Source organism: Panthera tigris, chromosome A3 (genome assembly GCF_018350195.1).
Source record: "Panthera tigris isolate Pti1 chromosome A3, P.tigris_Pti1_mat1.1, whole genome shotgun sequence".
NCBI lineage: Eukaryota > Metazoa > Chordata > Mammalia > Carnivora > Felidae > Panthera > Panthera tigris.
In genome coordinates this window covers 43,598,939-43,606,515 of record NC_056662.1, presented here as the reverse complement: position 1 = coordinate 43,606,515, position 7,577 = coordinate 43,598,939, and positions in this window count along the sequence as shown.

Here is a 7,577-nt window from a genome sequence, read left to right as displayed (position 1 = left end):
ATACAGGGCCAGCCAACATTGTGTCCACATCTTTGCAGGCATTTCTCAGACTCAGATCCCGTGAGGAGGACAAGTCCTATCACCAGACTAGAAGGCCATGCTCTGGCTGGCTCCCATGCCTGACCAGCCTTCTGACAATATCCATCACTGACCACCATGCTCCAGCCCCACAGGCCTGGTCTTCTGTTCCTGGAATTTATCTTGCTCTGCCAGCCACAGGGCATTTGTACATGCTGTTTCCTGTGCCTGGAATGGTCTCATCTCTGCCCCATCTGAAGTTACCTCCCACTCACTCCTCTGATCTCATTCCCCAGGAAGCCTGTCCTGACCCCCATGCAGGCTGCGAGAACCCCCTCAGCTTTTTCTTATGAGCTCTCACCACAATGTGTAGCCAGGGATCACACTGGAAGTTCCCTGAGGAGAGGAGGGGTCCATGCACTGCTCACCACTGCATCCTTTACACTCAGTACAAGGCCGAGCAGACACATTACATAGTAGGTGCTCAGTAATTATCACTGAATGTATGAATATATGCTTATGGGTTGGCAACATCAACAGTTTGTGCCTTTTCCTTATGCAAAGAGCAGGATTCCCAATGAAGGAGATAGTCAAAGGGAGAGGTGCCAGCCTTGAACTGTCTTCCTAACTCCCAACTTCTCATCAAACTCCCCCAGAGGCCCTTCTGAATCCCACCCCCCAAAACATTTGTGCTTTGGAAGCACTCCTGAAGACACCCATGTTTGAATGGAGTCCTCAAGCCTTCAGAGAAGTTTTGAGATCACTTGCCTGTAACAGGTTCCAATCCTGTTTTGCAGGCCACCAGGGACTCAAATAAACTTGAAAAGCTAGGGGATCCTTTTGTCTAAAAAAGATGTCTTCAACCATGCTCTTTTCTTTATCCTCGAGGAGAAAGAAAGCATACACAGCTCCACCCCCTTATTGGTTAAAATCCTGACTAATATATGTAATTCCCCGGAAACAAGCGCGAACATCTCCAGAAAAAATCTACCAGTCCCCCACTTAGTACACTCAAGCTACAAAACAATGAAAAAAGGTACTTAGGGATGAGGCACTTTCTGATCAGTTAAGGGAAAGCCTTCCTCACCTGGAAATGTTCCAGAGGCTGCCAGACAGAACCATGGAGATAGTCACTACTCCAGTGACTACTCCAGCTGCCCCAGTGAGCCAAGCAGCCCTCCATCATGGTATTTTCCTCAACTCCTCACCCCACCCCCATCTCCAGATCACTCCACACTCCTCCCTCCTCAAGCTGTGGGAGCATCCTCAGGGGCCTCCTTCCCATCTGGGTTCACTGGCCACCTGCAAATCTCGTCCTGGACTTCAGGAGCCCCCAGCTGTTTTTCAGAGTTGGCTAAACATGAACTTAAGTACACTGCTGGGCTATATAAATATTGTGCTCCACAGAATGGTATAAAGCAGATATTTTTAGGAGGTCACAGATGTTTCTTGTGATTAGCCAAGTCACAATTCTGGAAGAACTTTTTTTCCACAAAGCAAAGTTAAAAAGGATCTTCAGCAGCAGCAGCTTGTGGGTACTCCATGAGGTAGGCCAGTGCAGGCACTGGGCAGAGTTCTTTCCAGCTAGAAGAGTTTCCCTTCAAAACCCAGCAAGTGGGGTCCAAAGTCCATGACCATGGAGCAGGTCAGACAACAAGTAAATCCCATGCCCAACCCCAACATGAGCTATTTCTCTACCTCTGGACTTGCTCCGCCTCTCAATTCATGCCACAAAACATTCATGAAGTACCTACTTATGCAAGATGCTATGCCACGGCTGTCTTTGCAAACTCAGATACTAAGTGACAGAGAAGGACTTCTGGTTACATGGACCTACAGGAAGGCTCACAGCAGCACTATTCAAAATAGCCCTGGAATCAACTGGAAACAATCTGAATACAATGAAACACCACTCAACTGTGAAATGAACAACGTAACTACACTGGACAGTATACATGACTCTCAGACACAGAATGCTGGGTGGAAGAAGCCATTTATATATATACAAAAAGAGGCAATACTAAAATCTACAATGTTAGAAGTCAAAATAGTGGGTACCCTCAAGGAGGAAGTAAGTAGGAGGCAGCATGAGAGGGGGGTTCCTGGGTACTGATCTGTCTTATTTCCCAACCCAGGTGCTGGTTATGGGGGTTTATTCCATTTGGGAACATCTGTTGAGCTGCACACCTAGGATTTGCAAGCTTTTCTCTACAAAAAGTGTATTTAAAAAAGTAAATGAATAAAAGCAATGTGCCCAAGGTGCCACAGCTAGGAAGTGGCAAGGGCAAGACCCAGCCCCACGCAGTCTCATCCTAGAGTCCAAGCTCTTTCCCTCAACAAGTTAGAGTCCTGCTAGGGTGGCCAAACTCAGCACCTACTACGGTCCATTTTTGGGTCTCACTATCACTGTATACTCCAGTTGATTTCCACCTGCTTGAGAGCTTTCTTAGGTGCCTGGAGCTCACTCTGCCTGGGAGCCAACAGCCCCTGGTCCAGGAGCAGCTATCCACCAAAGGCTGATGGAAGTTGGTTTAAAAATTCCACAGCCTTTCCTTGGTGAGATGATTCTCTCTAAAGTGTATCTCCTTGAACATCCCCATGGGTTCAATTACAAACAGGAATCTCCTGCCTTCCTGTCCAGTCTCATAGTCCCCATTCCGTGACAGGTGTTTCCCAGGACTGCCTTCCAGGTAAGCTGCTGTCAGTCAAATCTTTGCTCTGTGGTCTGTTTCCAGGGCATCAAATTCAGGCAGCCCCTTCTCAGAGAGACCTTCCTTGACCACCCAGCTCCCCGTAGCTACATTACCACTTTTCTCCTTTTCAGTTATACAGTCAACCCTTCAACAACGTGAAGGTTAGGTGCACTGACCCCCCGCCATGTAGTAAAAAAATCTATGTATATCTCTGACCCCCCTCAAAACTTAACTACTAATAGCCTACTGCAGACTGAAAGCCTTCCCAATAACATAAACAGTTGATTAACACATATTTTGTAGGTTATATATATCCTGTATTCTTACAATGAAATAGAGAAAAGAAAATGTTATTAAGAAAATCATAAGGAAAAGAAAATATATTCAAAGTACAGTACTGCATTTATCAAAAAAAAAAAATCTACATGTAAGTGGACCCGTGTCCACTGTGGGACAACTGTGCTCACCTTCTGAAATCATTTTGCTTGGTTATTTGTTTACTGTTTGTTTCCCCACCACCCACATATGGCCCCCATCCAACAATTCGTCCAACAATGAAAGCCTAGGAGAAGAGGAACCTCTGCTTGCTCAGCACTTGTCCCCTAGCACCTAGAACCAACAGTGATTTCCAGAGTATTTAGTAACAAGTATGGTAAAGAAGAAACCCATCATAATGGGGTCTGACCAAAGGGAACGAATCCTGGTCTCATAAATCACTGGTGTAATACCAACATAATATCATTAGTGTCTAACAAATGATAAGTGCTCAGCAAATATTTATTAGATTACTGGATTAATCAGCCTATGAACAAATGAAATCTGGCAGCTCACTGCTAAAAATCCAAAATCTGCCCTAACTTAAACTCTCCAGAACAGAAAGCTTGCCCTTGTTGCTGATGCTTTCCTGGATATCATGCCTAAAGACATGTGAACAAACCTACCTTTGGGAGCTGAGACTGCCATTTCCCCTCTGTGGAGCTAGGAAATCAGCTGCAAAACAGTAGGAGCCCTAACAGTTGCCACAGGTTCCAGAACCTCAGGCTGGACTATACCCCAGCATGGGTAATCAGAGAAACCTCCATGAGGGCCATGGGGGCCATGAGTCTTTTGCCTCATCCCTTCCAGGCCCAGAGTAGGCTAAGTCTTTTCTGAGCTGAAGGAGGTGGATCCCCAAGGAAGCTCTTTTAGCCCAAGCCCTGACCTAACTCCTTTCTCCAGCCGAACCTCAGCATACTTTAGCCTCTCTAAACCCAAGATTCCTGCCCTGAGGATTGTTTCCCAATGAAGAGGGGTCCACTTTGCAACCTTCGCCAGGAAAGCTGCCTATTGTCAGGTTTTCCCTAAAGAACACAAGGAAATGTGAGACAAGTTTCAGTTGGGTAAGTCAAGTGGAACCCTTAATGCTTCAGGAGGGCACTCTTTGAAGAAGGGATCTATGTGTAACCGTTTAGAATAAGTTAAAATGCAGGATGGAGGGGGTCACCTGGGTGGCTCAGTTGGTTGAGCATTGACTTCAGCTCCAGTCATGATCTCACGGTTCGTGAGTTCAAGCCCCAAAATAGGGCTCATGGCTGTTAGCACAGAGCCCACTTCAGATCCTCTGTCCCCCTCTCTCTGCCCCTCCTCCACTTGCACTCTCTCAAAAATAAATAAAACATTTTTTTTTTAATGCAAGGTGGAGAACAGTCTCTGTGGTCAGCTATTGTTCCTGTAAAAACAAAAAAGTGGAAATTGGCACATGTACATTAGGGGGATTTGTACCTATCTGGGAGAGCACACAAGAAACTGGTAACTCTAGGTGCCTCTTGGCATAAAATTAGGAGAAAGGAGTCAGGAAAAGTATGAAGAAGCAAATTTTCTTCACATATTCTTTTGCACTATTTGAATTCTTTTTCCATGTGCATAGTTTTCAAAAAAAATAAGGAGTTTGTTTGTTCATTCTACAAACATTTAGGGAATGTACAGTGGGTAGCAGGCATTGAAAGGATGAGACAAAGTGAAACCAGGCCCTGAGTGATCCCTACCCTCAGCACTGTACCAGCACAGGGAGGTGTGCAGGCCAGCCACATCTCCCATCATCCACGCTGAGACCCTTCTGAAGGAGGCAGTGCCACAAACCGAACATCAAGCCAGAAATGTAAAATGAAACTGTGCTGAGCAACCCAAGGTGCCTGGATGGCCCAGACAGGTCAGGCACCCACAGTACGTGGGCTGGAAAGAAGAGGGTCAGAAGCACTGCGGGAGAGGAAGCTGACAGTGGAGTTGGGGCAGCTTCCTGGAGGAAGGGTGGGTAGGGTTTAGATGGTAGATTTGGAGGGGTGGGGGGAAGTGAGCAGAATATGGCCCCAGGATGATTCTATGCCCTAGTCCCCAGGACTGTGGATGTGATGGCATGTCATGCCCATGAATATACTGCCTGTCAGCTCAAGCTGCCATAACAAAAGTACTGTGGACTGGGTGTTTTTAACAACAGATAACAGATACTTATTCCTCCAGTCCTGGGGGCTGGAAGTCTGAGATCAGGCGCTAGCATGGTCAGGGGCAGGTGAACTCTCTCCTCCTGGCTTGTAGGTGACATCTTCTTGCTATATCCTCACATGATAGAAAAGAGGGAGCTCAGATAAACTTGGGGGAAGGAGGCATAATCATTCAGTCCATAGCATCACCTTACATGGCAAAAGGGAATCCATAGATGTAATTAAGGTGACTCATCAGTTGACACAAAAATAGGGAGATTATCCTGGATTTCTGGGTAGGCCCAACACAATCCCTCAAGTCCTTTAAAAGGAGGCAGAAGATGAAGGCAGAAGAGGTCAGAGAGGTCTGAAGCCTAAGAAGGACCTCCCACACCACCATTGGCTTTGCAGATGGAGGAGCCATGTGACCAGGAATGTGGGGGACCTTCAGGAGCTGACAGAGCATCCTTGACTCACAATCAGCAGGGAAACACTGGCCTCAGTCCTACAACCACAAGGAACTGAATAAGGCCACACCCAGATGAGCTTGGAGCAGATTCTCCCCCCAAACCCCAGATGAGAGCCCAGCCTGGCCAGCATCTTGACTTTACCCCAGATGAGAGCCCAGCCTGGCCAGCATCTTGACTTTAGCCCTTGTTAGATGACACCAGAGCAGAGAACCCAGCTGAGTCCACCCACACTTCTGGCCCACAGAGACTGTGAGATAACAGATGGGCACTGTTTTAAGCTGCTAAATTATGGTAATCTGTCACACAGCAATAGAAAACTAACGCCAGGCATTTCCATTAGGGGGAAGAGTAAGACCATGTATTGTGGGGAGGTGCAGTCATGAAGGCAAACACCTCCAGGGGCCCCAGCAAACCAGGCCCAGCTGGAGGAAACGACAGCCCAGGCTCAAGGGCAGAGGGCCACCAAAATTCATCTTGGGAGTCAAGAAGACAGTGTGGAGCGTGGGGCCCAGGCTTGTCCGGAGAGTCCACCCCATTCTCTGTTTCCTGAGCTGTTGTCTGGCAGGAGTTCAGGCTCAGTGTGACCAAATAATCCAAATTTTCAGGAGAACCCAGAAATCTAATTTTTATATAAAATATCTTCATTCAATCTTTAAAAACACTGTACTAACCAAACTTGTGCAGACCAAGCAACATACAGATGTGTGTTCTGAGCTAGATGTGACCTTCTGGGGCATCAACTGAGTGTAGGTGAAAAGGCAGAAAGAAAGTCTCCCAATATGGACTTTCTTGGGAGGCAGCAGGAAGCCAGGGAAAGTCCCCTCTTCCCTCTCATCCAGAAATAATGGAACTCACTTACATAAGCATGGAAAACCCACCTGGGCCAGTGACTACACTGAGCATGACCTACTAGGAGCTACCCAACAACCTGATGTCATAAGACCTAGTGGCCTCATTTCTAGATGAGGCAGCTGAGGTACAGGGTGGTTCAGTAATTCCCTGTTATTACTTGGATGTGAAGTGGTAACCCAGAGCCCAAAACCACGTTTCTCATTCTAAAATCTGAGTTGCTCCAGCTATTCCACATGGCATCCCAGCACTGTGCGATTTGAAAAGGGGTTTGCTGTTGTGTTTCCCAAGGTATGGATTCTTCTCTCAGGTGTGAACCAGATCACTTTTCTTATTCAAGGCTTTGGCTCTTCCAACTCCACCTAGTACCATGGTGGCTGCCCATCCCCCACAGCGCCTTCTTCACCTACCCCCAATACCCCACATCCCAGCCTTTCAGATGGATTCCATTCCCACTGCTCACCTGTAGCTCAGCCTTTCTGCTTCTCACTTCCAAATCCCTGAGAAAGGGATCTAATTGGCTTGGGACACATTTTGACCCAAGCCATAATGGGTCGTAGGTCACTGTCCAGTCTATGTGATGGGCCTCCCTTTGGTCAGATGGCAGCCTAGTCATGACCCTCTGCAACCCTTCCCTGACTCTCACCCCTCTCCCCCTCCTACCTCATCTCTGAGCAACCCCCATCTCAAGGCCAGCCCCCAGAGGCTAGGACCAACTCAGGGAATGAGCTTGAGCAAGCCATATCTGAACACAGCATCCCAAACACCTGCCTGGCTATGCCTGACAACTCCTAAATATGGCTGTAATGGAGGTGCATGGACCAGGCAAGCTGAGTAGTCACAACAGCACTCAAAATCAGTCAGAAGCCTCTGAGATGCCCACTGCTCCCCTAGGCAGGGGCATTGGCAGGATCCCCACACACATCATCTACCTAATGACGAGGTGAGGAAAGAGACCAGGGAGTGCTCCACATCCCCACTCATAAACCCTGAACAGTCCCTTACCACGGAGCTGAACACGGACTAAACAAAGGGCCTCTTTGTTTCCCACTGAGAGAATGAGATTTTGTTAGCAACAAGCCCTCACTCTG